This window comes from Phyllobates terribilis, unplaced genomic scaffold (genome assembly GCF_046119375.1).
Source record: "Phyllobates terribilis strain yellow unplaced genomic scaffold, ASM4611937v1 Scaffold_4__5_contigs__length_816908805, whole genome shotgun sequence".
Taxonomy (NCBI): domain Eukaryota; kingdom Metazoa; phylum Chordata; class Amphibia; order Anura; family Dendrobatidae; genus Phyllobates; species Phyllobates terribilis.
Window position 1 is genome coordinate 558,083,366 of NW_027362764.1, and position 19,366 is coordinate 558,102,731.

The following is a 19,366-nucleotide window of genomic DNA, read 5'->3' on the forward strand; positions in this document are numbered from 1 at the left end:
AGTAAAAGTTTGATTGTTTTTACGAATTCTGTGTCTCCTGGATTGTTTGCTGCAAAGGCTCCTGAAGAAATAAGCCTGGAGCCAGTAGAGGACCCACACATTAATGTAATTTTTGAGTTCTTTTTTTATGCGTTTTTACCATTCACTGGAACAGGTGAGAAACATAGAAAAACTTTACATACTAAAGATATGAAACTGCTTCAAATCTGAAAGGAAGAAAAAAAAAAACAATGAGATTTTAGGAATCTCATTCACTTTATTAGCATTGGAAAATGGTTGAGTTTTGTCACAAATCTAAGCAGATAAAAAGTGACAAAAACGCAGTAAATATTTAGCATTTGCACATAACCAAAAAGTGAAGCCTGCTAGACATGTCAATGTGATGAGTGGGTACCAAATCATGGGACAGTAGACACAATCACAACTAAAACACTGATGACTAGTCCCTGTAGAAACGGCTAGGTGAAAAATTCATGTGGAACACTACACAAAATTTGGTGCAGTGAGTCACAAACCGGAGAAATTACTCCAAATATTTGAAAAACGCAGGAGAAAATGAAATAAAGGTTAAAATTGTAATTTTGATTACTCAATGATTAAAAGGAATATGTAAGGCAGACAGACAAATGACAGCCATAAGACATTAAAATCCCCAGTGATTAGGTACAAGGTACACAGCATATGCTATTGGGCTGGAGGAACCCAAACCCAGCCATTTTTCATTACACATGGGTAGGTTTAAAAGGGAATCTGTCAGTAGTACCAAACCACCTAAGCCATCTGGGCATGCAGGTCAAAGAAAGTTGAATTAAACGACTTAGGTGGTTTGATATCTGCAATCTGATGTTTTCAAATAATCCACTTTTTTATATGTAAAAGGAGCAAATAAGATTTATGGGCCAGATACAGATCTTAAGAATCTGTTTCCTGAGGTTTTAAACGTAGAAGACCATTACCAATGTGAGGCATGTAATCACTGACAGTCTGCTCTCCTGATCTACATGTCTCACACTGGTAACTCCTGCTTTTGTAAAATAAGCTGTGGATGCATTTTCTGTGAGATCGGTTTAAAAAGGCACCACTCCAGTGCTTTGTTTTTTCTCCAGCGCTGGAGTGGAACTTTAAATGTAAGCCCCCGTTCTTATACTCACCTTCCGGCAGCTTCACCTTTTATCAATGCTCATCCAGTCCCGTGGCCCCATCTTGTGCCCGTAACTTCTGACTGGCTGGACGTCAGAAGTTACGTCACAAGAGATTAAAGCAAGTCTGAGCCAGAACGAGCTTCTCAGATGTATTGAAAAGTGTCCTCTGGCACGCTCCATGACACACTGAAGCTGCCGGTAGGTCACAGGGAAATTACATTTAAAGCACCACTCCACCGATGCAATAAAAAAAAAACACTGGAATGGTGTGGTATATCAATGGGAAAAAAAAAGTTTAATAGCCGCTGGGGACCACCTATCCGACTAGTCTCCCATGCATCTCCCCACCTGCTGCCCTGGAGTGACCGATCTCTCCCTACAAGCAATGCAGCATTTGAGTTAAACATGTGTGATATCACGCAGCCACGGTCTGATACATGCTACCTGTGGATTGGGCAGCATGTATTAGTCGTCAGGTTTCCTTAAAAGGGGTTGTCCACTACTTTATATGATCCCCCAGGGCCCATAAGTGTTTCTCTAAATACCTTGTGGTGCCTTTTCTGCCAGTGAGTGGTGCTATCACTGGCCGCTCACAGGCCTCACGTGACCCCTGGCTGCAGCTGGCTCGGACATCCGCTGCAGCAGGGGGTGACTCACTTCAGCGCTCCACGGTGGCTGCTGGGTTGTGGGCGGGGTTACCCCGCACGTCACACCCGGCATCCACCACGCACTCTCCCTCTCCTCATTCACTGGGAAAGCGCGCGGTGGATGCTGGGTGTGATGCACGGGGTAACCCCGCCCACAGCCCAGCATCCACCGCGGGGAGCGCGTCACTAATGTCACGCCTCACTTGACATGACATCAGTGACGGGTCACGTGATGCCTCTGAGCGCCCAGCGATAGCGCCGCTCAGAGGCAGAAAAGGCACCGCAAGGTACAGTATTTACATAAACATTTCTGGGCCCCAGGGGGATACATTGGGGGGTTCATATAAAGTAGTGGACAACTTTAACCGCTCACTTGCATACAAGAAAAAAAGTGGATTTCTTTGGAATAAGATATCAGATCGCAGATATAAAGTTATTTTGCTCAACTTTTTATGGACTTGCATTTCAATACAGAGGGCTTAGGTGGAGGCTGACCCTACGACATTTTTTTAAAAAGATATTTGCAGCGCTGGGGTCCTGGGTTCAAATCCCACCAAGGACAACAAGTGCAAGGAGTTTGTATGTTCTCCCAGTGTTTACGTGGGTTCGCTCTCTGTTCTCCAAATTCCTCCCACACTCCAAAGATATACTGATAGGGAAATTAGATTGTGAGCCCCAATGGAGACCATGCCCATAATGTCTGTAAAGTGCTGTGGAATTAATGGTGCTATATAAGGGAGTAAAATAAAATAAATATTTCCATCATGGATTAATTGACTAGAGAAAACCCTGATAGGCTCTCATACTGTTAAAGGGAGCCTGAACATCACTGATGCAGTACAGGTGGAGGTGAAAAATAAAATGCCACCACCATACACAAGTATTCTTTAATAATGCTTAGCTTTTTATATGAGCTCTTTACACTTCCTGTAACCACTTTCACAAATTGCATTGAACATACTATTGAAGCAAGAAATTATTTTCATATGCATCCCAGGGAAATAATTTTTTGTATTGTGGTGGCGGATTAATGCTTTTATAATAGATACTGGGAAACGTGAGCTGACTCCACAGTCAAGAGTTCCTTGAAGTAATCTGCAAAGCTATTATTTCCTAAACAGCTGTATACTTTGAAGCTTTACCATGTCGATCCAAGACGACTGCTCTATTTCTACAGTATTTGTTTTATATTGTGAGGTGTGAATGCATTTCACGAGATCGTGGTGGGATATGAGAGGGCCCATTTAGAAGCTTATAGGGAGTTTAAATGTCACATTGAACAACAAAAGTTTTAAGATTTCCCTGAATTGTACTGTGGGTAATTCACTTTAAAGGGCTCTCTCCCTTCGACTTTAAAAGCAGTTTACAATTTTCCAGTATTTGTAGACGGGAAGAACAAAGTTTCTATGCATAAATGCCATTGAAATGCAGAAGAAAAAGAAGAAAAAAAATATATCACACTTGTAAAGCGGTAAAGCTAATCTGACATTACCCTTCGTTATAATATAAACATGCGTGTTACCATGAGTTCTACAGCATTACTGTATATACCATCTGCCTACACGCTGGTGACAAAGGTAAATAAGACCGCTCAGTACAAATTAAGCCAAATTTATCAAAACTGTATACTTTATATAGGACATCTGGCACAACACAATCCATAATTGACTTGCTCATTATACCCTATTGTTGCTATACATGTATATCAGCATTTTGCTCCAAAGAGTTAGGCAAAAACAGTATAACACAAACCTAAAGCTGGCCATACACATGACATGAATGTGTGGCTAACTCCCTCATACATAAGAGCACTCTGTGTATTAGGAGGAAGCCGCTGCCAGTCACCTCTGGCAGCAGCTTATCTATCCCCCGTAAACAAGAGGCGTTGAAATTCCAACTGTACAATCCTTCTCTCCAAAATCAGCCTCAAGTTGCCTTCATGGCTGCTCTGAGACAAGTGTTGAAATCATGTAAACTATGGGTGAGTGAAGTTTTAAGTGTACAGGTTTCTTTGATTGCATGTGTGACCAATCCTCAATGAGGAGGAGCTCTGGAGACTACATCTCCCGTCCCCAGTATGGCATGTCAGTGTTCCTGTTCCAACTTCAGTTCTTCATATAGATTTGGACTGCAATGTCAACCCTCCTGGACAAAGTACAGTGGTCGCAGCACCATGTGAACAGCCACAAAGACAAAGCCATCTTTTAAATGCAGGTCTGTGTAGAAGACTTGTTAGCAAAAAATCATGGGAAACGTAAAAAGAAGAAAAAAAAAATAAAAATCAGAACTCCTTTAAGATCTCTAGCTATTCCGAAATTTATAGGCATTGTTTGAGCATAGACCATATACATTTTGGTACTTTGTTAATTCTGCACAATGGCATCACTTACTATTGGTTTAGATTCCCCTATTTGACTCCAGGGTAAGTGAACAAATAATTTTTCAATAATAAAATAACTGCTGATTTCAAAAATCAAGAACACAAAATTATAACACCTGTATTCTCTCTCAAGTCTAGATACCCTTAATATCAAAGAGATTATTTATGCCAACTGGGTATAAAACATAACATGATGGATCTCAGAAGCAAAAGCATAAAAAAAGATGGACATACAACGAGTCCTTGTTAGGCGTTTTGGCACTGCATTGTAATAAATAACCCAAGTAAAGCTGAACACAACATCACAACAGCAAAGAAACATTGTGTAATATAAACAGCCCCGAGATCAAACAGAGTGCACAACAACAAGCAGCGGACAGTCATCTTGTGTCATTGATTATCTGTACACGCGAGCCATTTCTGTTGGCACCCTGGTAACTAGCATCATTATCGTCCAGAATGAACTTCATTTAGTTCATGGGGTGAACCATTTAACCGCAGCAGCACAAACAGACACTATTCCAGTAATAACCCACCTATCCTGGGTTTGTTCATCTTTTTCACCTTGCCATCCTCCTATTCCAAAAAGGAAATCATTTTTTCACATTTTCAGCAATGCAATTGTATGAGGGCTTGCTTTTCTGCACTATTTTGGGGAAACTTAGCTGGTTTTATTTTTTTGGAAGAGGGTAATTGGGAAATAAAAAAGCAACATTCATTCTGAAATTTTTTTCTTTTTATGGCATTCACCATATTGCATATTTGACATGCTAATGTTATTCTGAGTGCAGGATTACAGCAATAACAAATGTACATATTAAAGTCAAGTCCAATGACTGTCAGTTGCCCCCAGAAAAGAGCTCCTCACACCGCCCTCTACCTGCAGAGTTCCCCAGCACTCATGATTAGTAGGTCCAGACATTTTTTTCCCATCATTCAGTGGATTTAAAAAAAAATGCATTTATGGCTTCAATTTTTTTGTTTTATGTATAGTTTAATTTTTTTTTTCGAATTCTGTGGATTTTAAAGGGATATACTGCCAGTATTAAAGATCTCAGAATTTTGTAATAATGACAGTACCACCATGAGGTCGGTCATAACAGTGGCATTGCAGCTTACTGAAAGCCGCAGTGGAGCTGCAGACTGGGCAGAGTATTCAGAAGACAGGGGTCACCATGGGCAAAGTGCCCACAATCTAAACCCAAGCATTAGAATTTAGCCATTTACATGATGGTCTATGGTCGAGCTGGAAGTCACTATAGGAAGGAGGCAAGTCAGCAAAGAAAGTGATGTTCTGAGCAATGTGGAAAACCTTAAGTCCAGGTATTCATGTGAATGTTACTTTGACACACCATTAAGTATAACACTGCTGCAGACCAAAATCACCGGTCATGGCCGGAGTATTCCATGATGTCAAGGAAAGAAGGTCAGCTCACCCAAAGATGAAGAGTCAATGCCGGGAAACTTGCAGTGCCGCAGGAAAGTCAAATGGGACAAGGAAGGAAATTCCAGCATCAGAATCATTAGAAACCATTAATGAAAAATAGATAAAAAGTCGCAATTCCAATGCAGACTAATTAGCAAATGCGCATCAGACTGCTGTCTAATCATTACAATCAATTAACCCCTTAGTGAAACAACTTAAAACTGACCTGAGATTTAAGTCAATCACATCCCGCAACAGGTGAAAATGCAGCAGCAGCACACTATAGCCGACACCCTGCTGCATCAGTCACAATCTGTGTTGGCACAGACCGTGACAGTTTAACCCCTTAGACACTGCTGCGAATAGTGACTATGGGATCTAGATGGTTAATAGAGTGTGAGGGCTCCCTCTAACCCCATCAGCACCCTGAGATCTTGATCGTGTGGTCCTGATGTTTGCCATGGCAATTCATGGCCAAATAACGGCCTTAAGGTCTGCCGGCTATAGGTGTGTTCAGAAATTGGCAACATTTAGGTGGTAAAAATAACATTTTTCTTTTTTGTCATGCCACTTTGCATTAATTTCTGAAAAGCACCTGGAAGAGCTAATTAACTACCTGACAGCAGTTTTGAATAGGTTGAAGGGTTCGGTTTTTAAAATGGTGTCACTTTTGGGTTTTTTACAATATTTAGGTTCCCCAAAGTCACTTCAAAACTGAATAGGTCCCTAAAAATTAAAGTTCAGTAAATTTCCGTACAAAAACAAAAAAATAAAGTTACCTCTATAATTTTAAACCCAACATCACAATAAAAAGCAACATTTTACAGATGGGGCTGATTTAAAGCAAACATGAGTGAAAAATTATATTGTGTGGTATGACTATCTGAATTAAAAGGGATAAGTTTGAAAATTGCTAATTTTTTTGAAAAATGTCAAAGTTGATATTTTTATAAATAAAAGCAAAACATTACGATCTTAAATTACCATCATAAAATATGTCATGAAAAAAATCTCAAAGTCACTGATATATCAGTCTGACTGTGAAACTGGTCAGCTTTGAACAAGAAAAGGGTTGCAGAGTTTTTAATGGAGCTTCTGATGCTAGAATTTTCTTTTTTTCCTATTCCATGATGTAATTGCCACACTGCAGTCATTGCTCAGACATTAAAGCAAAATGATAAAATTGCGCAATGAGTTCTTCAGCGCTCAATTCCATCAAGCATTTGTGAGTGGAGCTGGGAAAAATGTCTGATCCATGGAAGGCTCCACATAATAATATGAAGGTATTAAAGGATCTGCTAAGGTCTTTGTGTCAAATGCAAAAGGACAGGTTTTCTAGAGTCCATATGCCAGTAGGTCAGCTGTTTAGACAGAACAATTGGGATGTGTGATATTAGACAGGTATTTGCCTTCTTTTAGTTAATAAGATACATGGCATACATTGGCCAATATAAACTTCTGGGTACCTCACAGGAGATATTCCAATTCCCTTGTCTAGTCTGATACACTGTTGAAATATTGGATACATGTGGTGTGAATGGAGTCTCTCCAGATAATACAGGCTCAAATTAGCAGGACCACACATCATAAAAAGCTCCATGCAAGATAGTTTTAGAAGGTTGGTTATGACAGATGACATTGAGGGTGACCACATGGGTCATCTGAGAACGGCTTGTTTGGAAAGAATGTAGTTTACACTATAACAAGATATCCAGTCCCTTTATTTATTAGGTGCAATCATAAGAGACACCAAGGTTGTCGTATAGATACCTGGGAAGAAGTCATGTAATGTTACCTTGTGGATTTCCTCATTACACAGTTGAGATCAGGTAACTAAAGGTGGTTTCCTGAACTTTTACAGTTTGGACAACACCCAAAATCTGTTTTCAGGAAATGCAATAGGATTATGAGCTGGTCTGAACAGATGAGCACTTGTGATTTTTTTGATTCACTACTTCAATGTGTTGACCTAAAGCAAGTTCTCTACGGACAGTCTCCCACGGCTTAGAACGAGCTACTCTTTATACTCTGGGACATCCACTGAAGGATATTCTACAATACTAGCAGTCCCAGAAGGAGCAAAGATAACACTTTAAACATATAAGACCAGGCAGAACGCTTTAATAATTTTGGACTAGGTCCCATAAAATATGGTTTGGCAGCAATTCCTTGGGAAAAAGGTGGGGGTGGACGGAAAGGAGCAGCGCTAGCTAAAACAATGTCACTGAGCTTTAGAATCATAAAGAAACTTTGCAGACATTGTGAAAGGTTTCAATCCCAAATACACAGAATAGACTGCCACTTATTTTTATGTTCCAATACTAGTTTTATTCTGCCATCTCCAAACTGCTTAAGATCAGATGGGTCACTTGAGGACAACCTTCCCATTCAGAGAGAGGGAAGGAAAGATTACCTCGGAACAAGTGTGCACAAAAACAAAACGTGCCCTGAAATGCTCCCTTCTCGTAGGGAGGGAAAGCGCAGCAGTAACTCTCAAACCACTCCTCTTACCAAAGCTTTTTGAGTATGCAAGACAAAACCTGTGTGAAGGCAAAGTTTAATAGAGGTTGTAGTCAAGCTTTTTTGTCATAGCAGTACACTGGCATTCAATTACCAAAAAGAAAATTACCATTCCTGCTAAGAAAATAAGTATTTGGTGGTTAGAAATAAAACTAATACAAAATTATACATGTTAATTACTATAGACCGAGAAACAGGTCAACAAGCAAACTAGGAGATCTCCATGGATGCTTCTTTGTGTTTCAAGAGGTTCTCTAGGCATATAAATATTTATGACCATTCTTTGGGACGTCATCAATATCAGATTGTGGGGATTAGATACCCTGCATCCCCTCTGTCCCCTCCGGTCAGCTGTTACTGCCTCCAGCGATGGCAGATGCAAACTTTGAAAGGAGCTTGGCAGCACAATACTATTCTAAATCTGGTGCAAAAAATGGGAGCTGTACTTTTAACCATCTTTGCATAACACAATAGCATATGTAAATAGAAGCAGAATTTTTGGATAAGATATTAAAGTTTTTCTTCTCTTATGATCCGCTTCTTCCCCTCCCCACCTCCTGAAGGTGCCCATCCACCTAGAAAAACAACTCAAATACGCCAGCAAAGTGAGGCACCAGGTTACACCCAAAGAAAGGTTAGGTGGAAGGGGAGTAAGGAGCAAAATGAGAGAACAGGCTAATTGTGGTGAGTGAAGGCTTGTACTATCTTTGTGTCTCAGAGCAGGATTCACATCTACAGTGTTCAGTACTGTTGTATATAATTTCCTCAATGCTTATGCCAGTGGCAAAACTATAGGGGGTGTAGAGGGGAAAATGGCACCCTGGTGACTAGGAGAATGGGGGATTTAAGAGGTCGATTTGGCCCATAGAAAAGACCAATATTATTAAATGCTTTTATCCCAATACTATTTTTCACTGGGACACAGGGCGCTCATTTTACTCCACTGGCCACTGTGGCTTCTGTCTGGATGCAACCTAATTGAAAATGAGCAGAGTATTGTGCATAGGAGACATCGCAACTAATCTCCCATTAGCATACAAAATTGCAAATTAAGAACTTGCAGAGGGGAATACTGGTGAATATGCATAATACATGCTATAATGACCAGAAAAACTTATTTTTTCCATGTACATACACCATTGTTTATTCTGCAAAGTTACTTGAAAGCATAGTTACTGTTTTAAGGCCATTCTGCATGGGGCAATGTAAGCCTGCTGAATCATTCCTAGTTACATTTCATCGTAATCCCTTCCCAGTGCGGACATAAAAATTAGCATTGCTCATCCCCTTGTGCTGTTGACAAAGCGAGAAGGAACAAATAATCGCACCAATGATTGCTTAAATGGTCATTGGAAAATATTTTCATATTCATGACACATCAACTTCCTATATTGGTCACTGGCACCAATTATGAGAAGCAAATAAGCCCATATAAAAATAACCTTTGTTTTGGTGGTCTTGGCTGTAGTTTCCAACTGTTTACACAAAGCTGTACTTGTACGACAGACTAAAGATACATGCCTTATACACATTTATAGTAGTTAATTTTGCTTTATGGATGTGCAAAAAGAAAAATCCAGAGACCAAATTATGACCAGCTATAAATGACAAACAAAAATACAATTTGTTATAAAGTATCCCATAAAGAGGTACTCCCATTGTAAGCATTTGTGCCATATCCACAAGATTTAAGACCACCTACCAAAATGTACAGTTCTACAGTGGAGACTGTATGTTGTGAAGTAAAAAAAGATATTGGAAGCTATTCCGATCTTTTTCAAAGAGATTGCACAAGTGGGGTTATTTAAGGTCTGCCATTTTCAGCGATTTTACAGGTAGAAATTTGTGTAATATACCCTTTCTTCTATTTAATAGAGATAGCCGGAGGGTTTTTCGAGTAATGCTGTGACAAATCCTGAAAAGATTGTGCAATTTAACTCTTCATTATCCATTTTGTAGAAGGTTTCTAGTAAAAGCAATTATGAATAATCTACTTGCAACACTAAAATAGAACGAACAATTAACCGCATTTTGCTGGGAAATGATATAACAATTTTAAAAATGTAGTTCACACTACGCATTGACAACCATTTATACCTACATCTGAGTACATAGTACCCAAAAAAGCCACTGACAAAAGTATATAAATTTAAAATTTAATATTTTATTAGATTCAATTAAAACATCATGTGCCACACAAACTAGGGCACAAAACAAAAAAAGGTGTGCTAAGAGGATAACCAATTAAAGGTAGTGATGGTTGGGAAGTCAGAATACACTCATTACATCAAGTATAAAGTCACTCATGTTACAGCAAAGTCACAACTACCAATCCAAACCTGCTAGTGTTCAAATGACATATGGACTAATGCAAGGTTTACTCATTCAAGTTTGAGCAGGGACTATGTCCCAGTCTGACTTACCCATATTTCGGAAAAGCCGCCCCAACGCACGTTTCACACACACCAAAGTGCTTTCTCAAGGGGAGTGTCACATTGACAACCTTGTAGTTTGTAGGGCCTTATGCATTACTTTCAAATACAGTATAATATATGGGCCAGGCCTGCATCTCTATATCCTGGTGTCATTGCTACTAGTTTCAGTGAACTTTAGGGATTTGGTTTTTAAGTGTTTTTATTTTGTTTTTTGTCTCAAAATGTATACTTTTTTTTTATCCCAGATGTGCTTATCATTAGGCATTATATTTTTGTTATGCTTTCTGCTGATTACCGATTTAGCACCCGTTCTCTATATTAGCTGTGCGTCTCGTTCTGTGTTTAAAAGCATCTGTCCAATCTGGACTTTTCCTACAGCTGAAACCCCCTACTCTGCTGTAATCATTAGGCAAAAACATATTTTTCCTGCGGGAGGGATGTGTTATTACATGCATGGGGTTTATACAAATGCAAGTGTGCAGGTCCATGAAATTCCAGGGGCACAGAGTTGGTCAACTCATCTCTCCCTCTTTGTGACAACTTTATAAAATAAAAGTCAGCAGATTGCCCTGATGGGAAATATTACATGAGCCTTACTGGCATCAGGACATTGTCCCTGGGGAAAAAAGGACTGCGCTCTGAAGCAGGACGCAGAGGTGAGCAACTAGGGATCAGAGGACTAAATACTTAAAATGCCACCTCACCCTTATAATTCGCTTCCTCCATTGCCTGGTCCAGATAGCCATGGATGCACACTGGTGTTCCCTTTTAAACAGGACCCCAACAGGTCCCCCATGTCTCCCAAACCACCAGCAGCTGTATTTTTCTGTTTAAACTCCCTGCTTAAGTCTCTATTATGTCTTTAGAAAAAGTATTTCTAAAGCCTTTTTATCATATGCAAATTAATCCTTTGACTAGTCGATTGGGCATTCATTTCCCCAGACTAGTCAGCCCTCTCAGCAGGTTATCATGCCCCTGTGGGCGTAATATATGAAAAAACTTAGCACTTAATTTTTTTCATATATTTTATTGGTTTTGGACCCTACTTGAGCACCAACCAGAAGTGCCTTGATTTATTCCTCATCATGTATTTCTGTGGGCATGATTTGCAAGAGCTGGCGACTTAAATCTTGCGCATGCGGACAGCTTTCTTCACTCACATCATTGCGCCTCTGAAGCCAGGTGTAGTACTTATCCCAACTTCAGAGGCGCACTGCGCATGACGGAAAGTGCAGAATACTACTCACACAGAGGAGCTAAAGAACAGCCGAACACAGCAGTGACAAGAGGAACAGCTGGCACAATGACGTGATTATAAGTCACATGTGTTAGAACCTTGCTGTTAGGTTTTTTTTCCTTTGCTGGTCACATGACCTTGTTGGCCTATTTAATCCTGCTCCGCCCTTCTGGCTTTGCTGGACTTCATTGTATATCTACTTTCTAGCTAGCCTGTGCTCTGTATCTAACTCTGTTAGTTTGCTTGGTCTACGGACCTCTATGTTCTATCTATTTTGTTTGTTCGTCTGTCTGCTACTATTTCTGTTAGGAGGTGTCCCATATTCCTCCCAGTCCTTAGTACTTGTAGGGATTCCCTCCCCACATCTATAGGTCTCCGTACAGACTAGATTAGGACTTTAGCAGGTCTGATCGCAGGATCAGGTTCCCTGTTACATCGTAGGGATTCAGCTGAGTCCTATAGTAGGGACAGATCTCCTCTCTTTCCTTAGCTTTGGTAGCAGAACATAACAGTAAGTCCAGCCAGCAAATTCTCTAAGGAAAGATTTTTCTGTTCCATCATGGTGTCGGTTCAGGATTTGGCTCATCGCCTGCAGGGACTCTCTCTGGAGGTGGCAGAGCTCCGTCAGCACGTGAGTAACTGTCCTGGAGCACATTTCTTGGAGCCTAAGGTATGTTTGCCGGATTTATTTTTTGGTGAACACCGAGAATTTTTTTCATTTAAAAATGCTTGCTTATTGTATTTTCGTTTGAGACCTAAGTCCTCTGGGGATGAATCCCAGCGCGTAGGGTTCATAATGTCACTTTTGCGCAAAGAGCCTCAGGAGTGGGCCTTTTCTTTGCAACCTAGTGATTCATGCTTCAGATCAGTGGATAGTTTTTTTTCTGCTTTGGGACTATTATATGATGATCCTGACCGTGTCGCATCAGCTGAGACTGAGTTGAGACGTTTAAAACAAGGATCAGGTAATGTGGAAAAATATTGTACACATTTTCGTCGTTGGTCCACTCAAACAGGGTGGAACGATTCTGCTCTGAAAAGTCTATTTCTTGCTGGGCTCAGTGAAAGGGTTAAAGACCTGCTAATTGCTTATCCTACACCTGAGGATTTGCAACAGGCTATGCAATTAGCTATACGGGTGGATAGAAGACTGCGTGCTAGGGTTAATGAGAGCAAATCCTCTGCTATGTCAGTTTCTGGTTATGATAATGTGTGTACTAACAGTGGTGAACCGATGGAGATTGGATCGGTGGCACCTCGCTCTCAAGAAAAAGACCGTCGTTTTTCGGAAGGCTTGTGTTTCTATTGCGGAAAATCTGGTCATTTGATTAAAGGCTGTGAGCTTCGTATGAAGAAAGAAAAAAAAATGGTCAGTCATGCCCGTATTGCCTGTTTAAATTCCAAGGGTATATTTTTAGCTGCTTCCACGATTGCTCAGGAAAAATTTATGGAATTTCGGGTGTTTGTTGATTGCGGGTCTACACTGAATGTAATTGATGGGGGATTCGTGGAAAAACTCAATTTAAAACCTGAACCTTTATCATCCCCCATTGCTGTGGTTTCTGTGGATGGTTCCCCTTTGAAGAATATTACTCTCAAGGTCAGTGAATTTCCTCTCACTATTAATGGTGTTCACCATGAGAAATTGGATTTGGTAGTGTTGAATAACTTGCCTTCTCCAGTAATATTGGGTTTGCCCTGGTTAAAATTTCACAATCCTGTACTGGATTGGTCTACCAGTGAAATTAAATCCTGGAGCCATAAATGTTATGACAAGTGTTGTAACGGGCGTATTGCAGCTTTGGATAGGGGAGAATTGCCTGTTCCTATTCAGGATTTTTGGAGAGTTTTTTCTGAGAAAGAATCGCAGGTTTTGCCTCCCCATAGAGACTATGATTGTTCTATTGAATTTGTCCCTGGAGCGACTCTTCCTAAGAGTCGTTTATTTAACCTTACTATTCCTGAGAGGAAGGCTTTGGAGGAATACATACAGACAAGCTTGGCCGCCGGTCACATTAGGCCCTCTAAGTCTCCTGTGGCGGTTGGATTTTTTTTTGTAAAAAAAAAAGGACGGCGGTTTACGTCCTTGTCTGGATTTTCGTGAGATTAACAAAATTACGGTACGCAATCCTTACCCACTGCCATTGATTCCTGATCTGTTTAACCAGTTATTGGGGGCCAAGTGGTTCTCTAAAATTGACCTTAAGGGGGCATACAATCTGTTGCGCATGAAGGAGGGTGATGAATGGAAGACTGCTTTTAACACTCCTGTGGGTCATTTTGAGAATCTGGTTATGCCTTTTGGTCTTACTAATGCTCCTGCATTTTTTCAGAATCTGATTAATGACATCCTTAGACCTTTGATCGGTAAAAATGTGGTTGTGTATTTGGATGACATTTTGATTTATTCGCCAGATCTGGAGTCTCATTGGCGGAGCGTGCGTGAGCTATTACAGTTATTAATGGACAATTTGCTTTTTGCTAAGCTGGAGAAATGTGAGTTCGCTGTACAGAGAATTAGTTTTTTGGGCTACATTATCTCCAGCAAAGGTTTTGAGATGGATCCGGTTAAGGTTCAGGCTGTGCAGGAATGGCCTAGGCCTATTGGTTTGAAATCGATACAGAGGTTTTTGGGTTTCGCCAATTACTATAGAAAATTCATAAAAATTTTTTCTAGTATTGTCAAACCTCTGACTGATCTCACCAGGAAAGGTGCTGATGCGGTTCAGTGGTCTTCTGAGGCCATTGAAGCTTTTGTGTATCTCAAAGAGAGGTTCACCTCTGCTCCCATCCTTATGCAGCCTGATGTTACTAGGCCGTTTTTGGTTGAGGTTGATGCTTCCTCTGTGGGGGTTGGCGCAGTATTGTCTCAGGATAACTGGGATGGATTACATCCCTGTGCCTTTTTTTCAAAAAAATTTTCGGAGACTGAATTGAATTACGATATTGGTAATCGGGAATTATTGGCTATTAAACTCGCATTTGAACACTGGCGCCACTTCTTGGAAGGTGCGGAATATCCCGTTCAGGTTCTTACGGATCATAAAAATCTGATATATCTTGATGCTGCCAAGCGCCTGAATGCCCGTCAGGCTAGGTGGGCACTGTTTTTCTCGCGGTTTAATTTCTCCGTTACTTACATCCCTGGTACTAAGAATGTTAAGGCGGATGCCTTGTCTCGCAGTTTTTCTCCCATAGTCGGTGCTGAGAAAGAGGAAAACATTTTACAAGAAGGTGTTGTGATAGCTGCTTTAGACTCCGTTTTGGAAGATGAGATTCTTAAAGCTCAGGAGAATGCCCCATCTAACACTCCTCATGGGAGGTTGTTTGTGCCTGGGACCTTTAGGAGAGATTTGTTTGTTGAGTGTCACGAATCTCGGTTGGCAGGTCATCCCGGAATCTCTGAGACCAAGAGACTGGTGGGTCGCAGTTTTTGGTGGCCTGGATGGCAGAAGGAAGTCATTAAGTGGGTGCGCCAATGTACTATATGTGCTAGATCTAAGTCCTCACATACTCCTGCTGCGGGGTTGCTTTGTCCTTTGGAGGTCCCCAGTGCTCCTTGGACACATTTGGCTATGGACTTTATAACTGACCTTCCCCCCTCTGAGGGTTTTACTGTCATCTGGGTGGTCGTGGACCGTTTTAGCAAGATGTGTCACTTGGTTCCCTTCGTCAAACTGCCCTGCGCTAAAACTCTCGCTAAGGCCTTTGTCAAGGAAATTGTCAGACTTCATGGCGTTCCTACTGACATTGTTTCTGATAGGGGTCCTCAGTTCGTGGCTCGTTTTTGGCGTTCCTTTTGTGACAGGTTGGGAATTCATTTGTCGTTTTCGTCCGGATATCATCCTGAATCTAATGGCCAGACAGAAAGGAAAAACCAGGATGTTGAGCAGTTCTTGCGTTGTTTTGTGGCAGACAATCAAGAGGGGTGGTCTGAGTTTCTGCCACTTGCCGAATTTGCTCTGAACAATCATACATCTTCTTCTGCTGGTTGTTCGCCTTTTTTTTGTTGTTCTGGGAGACATCCGTCGTTTGGGTCGTTCTCCAAGTTGGGATCTGCCGTGCCTGAGGAGGAGAATTTTTCCGGTGATTTGGAAAGAGTTTGGACGGATGTGCGTGGTAATCTTCAGGAGGCCAACAGAAAATCTAAAGACTACTTTGATAGGAAACGACAGGAGGTTTTGTTCGCTGTTGGTGACATGGTTTGGTTGTCCTCTAGGAATCTGCGGTTGAGGATTCCTTCTAAGAAATTGGGTCCCAAGTTTGTAGGGCCCTTTAAGGTGCTTCAGGTTGTCAACCAATCTGCTGTTAGGTTGGAGGTTCCTACCTCCTGGAGAATTAATCCGGTCTTTCATGTCTCTCTGTTAAAAAAAGCTGTTGTGTCGGATGGTGACGCCTCTGCCTCTGTTCCTCCGGTGGTGGAGGACGGGGAATATGAAATTTCTCGCATCCTTGACTCTAGACGGTATAGAGGTAGTTTGCAGTATCTTGTGGCCTGGAAAGGTTTCGGACCCGAGGATAACTCTTGGGTGAGGTCAGATGATGTTTCCGCGTCCAGACTTATCAGAGCGTTTCACAGGAGATTTCCTGATAAGCCTGGTCCTAGGGGATCCGGAGGATCCTCTTAGAAGGGGGGGTACTGTTAGAACCTTGCTGTTAGGTTTTTTTTCCTTTGCTGGTCACATGACCTTGTTGGCCTATTTAATCCTGCTCCGCCCTTCTGGCTTTGCTGGACTTCATTGTATATCTACTTTCTAGCTAGCCTGTGCTCTGTATCTAACTCTGTTAGTTTGCTTGGTCTACGGACCTCTATGTTCTATCTATTTTGTTTGTTCGTCTGTCTGCTACTATTTCTGTTAGGAGGTGTCCCATATTCCTCCCAGTCCTTAGTACTTGTAGGGATTCCCTCCCCACATCTATAGGTCTCCGTACAGACTAGATTAGGACTTTAGCAGGTCTGATTGCAGGATCAGGTTCCCTGTTACATCGTAGGGATTCAGCTGAGTCCTATAGTAGGGACAGATCTCCTCTCTTTCCTTAGCTTTGGTAGCAGAACATAACAACATGCATGTGTGAGATTTGCATCTCACTAAATTAGATTATCAAAAATTTATTTCAGTTCAATACAAAAAGTGAAACTCATTATATAGAGTCATTACAAACAGTGATGTATTTCAAGTGTTTATTTCTGTTAATGTTGATGATTATGGCTTACAGCTAATGAAAACACAAAAGTCATTATCTCAGTAAATTAGAATAATTAAAAAATAAACCTGCAAAGGCTTCCTACGCGTTTAAAAAGGTCTCTTAGTCTGTTTCAGTAGGCTCCACAATCATGGGGAAGACTGCTGACTTGACAGATGTCCAGAAGGCAGTCATTGAATCATTGACACTAAGTAAATACAAAGTAAATTTTGCACTACATTTGGAAATCAAGGTCCCAGAATCTGGAGGAAGAGTGGAGAGGCACACAACCCAAGCTGCTTGAGGGCTAGTGTGAAGTTTTCACAATCAGTGATGGTTTGGGGAGCCATGTCATCTGCTGGTGTAGGTCCACTGTATAGTATCAAGACCTTCACTTCATGCTTCCCTCTGCCGACAAGCTTTTTGAAGATGGAAATTTAATTCTCCAGCAGGACTTGGCACCTGTCCACACTGCCAAAAGTACCAATACCTGGTTTAAAAAATAACAGTATCACTGTGCTTGATTGGTCAGCAAACTCGCCTGACCTTAACCCCATAGAGAATCTATGGGGTATTGTCAAGAGGAAGATGAGAGACACCAGACCCAACAATGCAGACGAGCTGAAGGCTGCTATCAAAGGAATCTGGGCTTCCATAACACCTCAGCAGTGCCACAGGCTGATCGCCTCCATGCCACGCCGCATTGATGAAGTAATTGATGCAAAAGGAGCCCCGACCTAGTATTGAGTGCATTTACTGAACATACATTTCAGTAGGCAAAAATTTCAGATTTTAAAAACGTTTCTCAAGCTATTAGAACGTATTCTAATTTACTGAGATAATGAATTTTGCGTTTTCATTGGCTGTAAGCCATAATCATCAACATTAACAGAAATAAACACTTGAAGTAGATCACTCTGTTTGTAATGACTTTATATAATATACGAGTTTCACTTTGTAATGAAGAACTGAAATAAATTAACTTTTTGATGATATTCTAATTTGGTGAGATGCAAGTGTATATGCTTCTAATCTAATATATACTTACCTTGTAATGTCTTCACATTCGGTTTTGTCCGGATCCCAGAATTCCAAGCGGCAGAAGTTAGTCGACCGCCATATTGGGACACCCAAGTGATGGGTGTCTCAATATGGAAACCGCTGGTGGAGCCAGCCTCTTGCACGGTACCACCAGAGGAACACTATCGCTAACACGCTGTCGGGATCAGCCAAATGACTCACTGAACACCGTCATCTTTGTACAGGAGAAGCGCATGTTCAGTTTTAATATGATTGCCGCTATCTGCCTGCACGAAGGGGAGAGCGCTCAAACGGGACAGCACAGCACAGGAAGGAGAGACAGCAGACAAGGGGGATAGCACATGGGGTAGACAGGTCAAAGAAGAGAGCACAGACGGGAGAGGTCAGCACATGGGGGAAAGAGTAGATAGGTGGGTGAGCACATGGGGGGGGGGGGATTCTCAGCGCTGCAAAATAAATAGAAAAAATTCAATGTATTCCATTATAGCTAAGTGATACAATTTTTGTAGTGAAATACGTGTTTAAACATTAAAAAAATAACTAAATTAGCATTTTTCCTTGCCTGGTATTTAATCATGAAAAAAGCATTAGTTCTGAACGTTACATTAAAACTTTTTTTTTTTAGAAAAAAAATATGTAGATTTTATTGATATCTTGACGGAAATTTTGACACCATGGGACTCTGAAAAGAGCCATGTTTATACAGGCATGACATGTCACAACATACATTATGCTGGATTGATTTTTTACTCCCCACAGTTTTTCTGGTTTCGGTAGGATATTCTCACAACTAAGCATGGATTTATGGTTCTGCTTTTAAATATACATTTCAATTCATAATTAATTCTTACAATTAACAGTCAATTACATTATTCCCTGCTGAATATTTTATGCTTTAAAAGGCTCAATAAAGAACGCTTTAAGAAAAGCTACCATTAGCTAATCATCTTTCGTGGTGGCAAATTGGTTGCTTTCTATTAATTCTGATCTACGCAGTTCAGAAATGAAGATTATCTGATATCCAAGTAATGATGATAGATGACAGTAGGAGCCCAGGAAGTCCTACTCCTCTGTGTGAATACTTGTAGTACCATGTATATGGCCAATGTGAGACAAATCCTGCAATACATGAATATTCACTACTTACAGCTATATCCAGGTCTCAAGAGTGTTTACTGGAACTATCGGTATGATCATGACGTTCCTTCCCCATCTCACTCCTGGCAGGATTTTCAAGGAAAGTATGGAAGTTTGGGCATTGTTTGGATAGTATTGGAATTTGCAGACATTATGACTAGATTAATATAAACCCCTACTAAAAAAATTTAAAAAAAAAGTCAGAAGGGGGTCTCAT

The 19,366-nt window shown here is 40.9% G+C and overlaps 1 protein-coding gene across 4 annotated transcripts in view; it reads right to left on the reverse strand.

The window, feature by feature from the left end:
• Positions 1-19,366, reverse strand: part of LDLRAD4 (low density lipoprotein receptor class A domain containing 4) — a 308,015-nt gene that overhangs the window by 67,658 nt on the left and 220,991 nt on the right. The gene's annotated exons all lie outside the window — the stretch shown is intronic.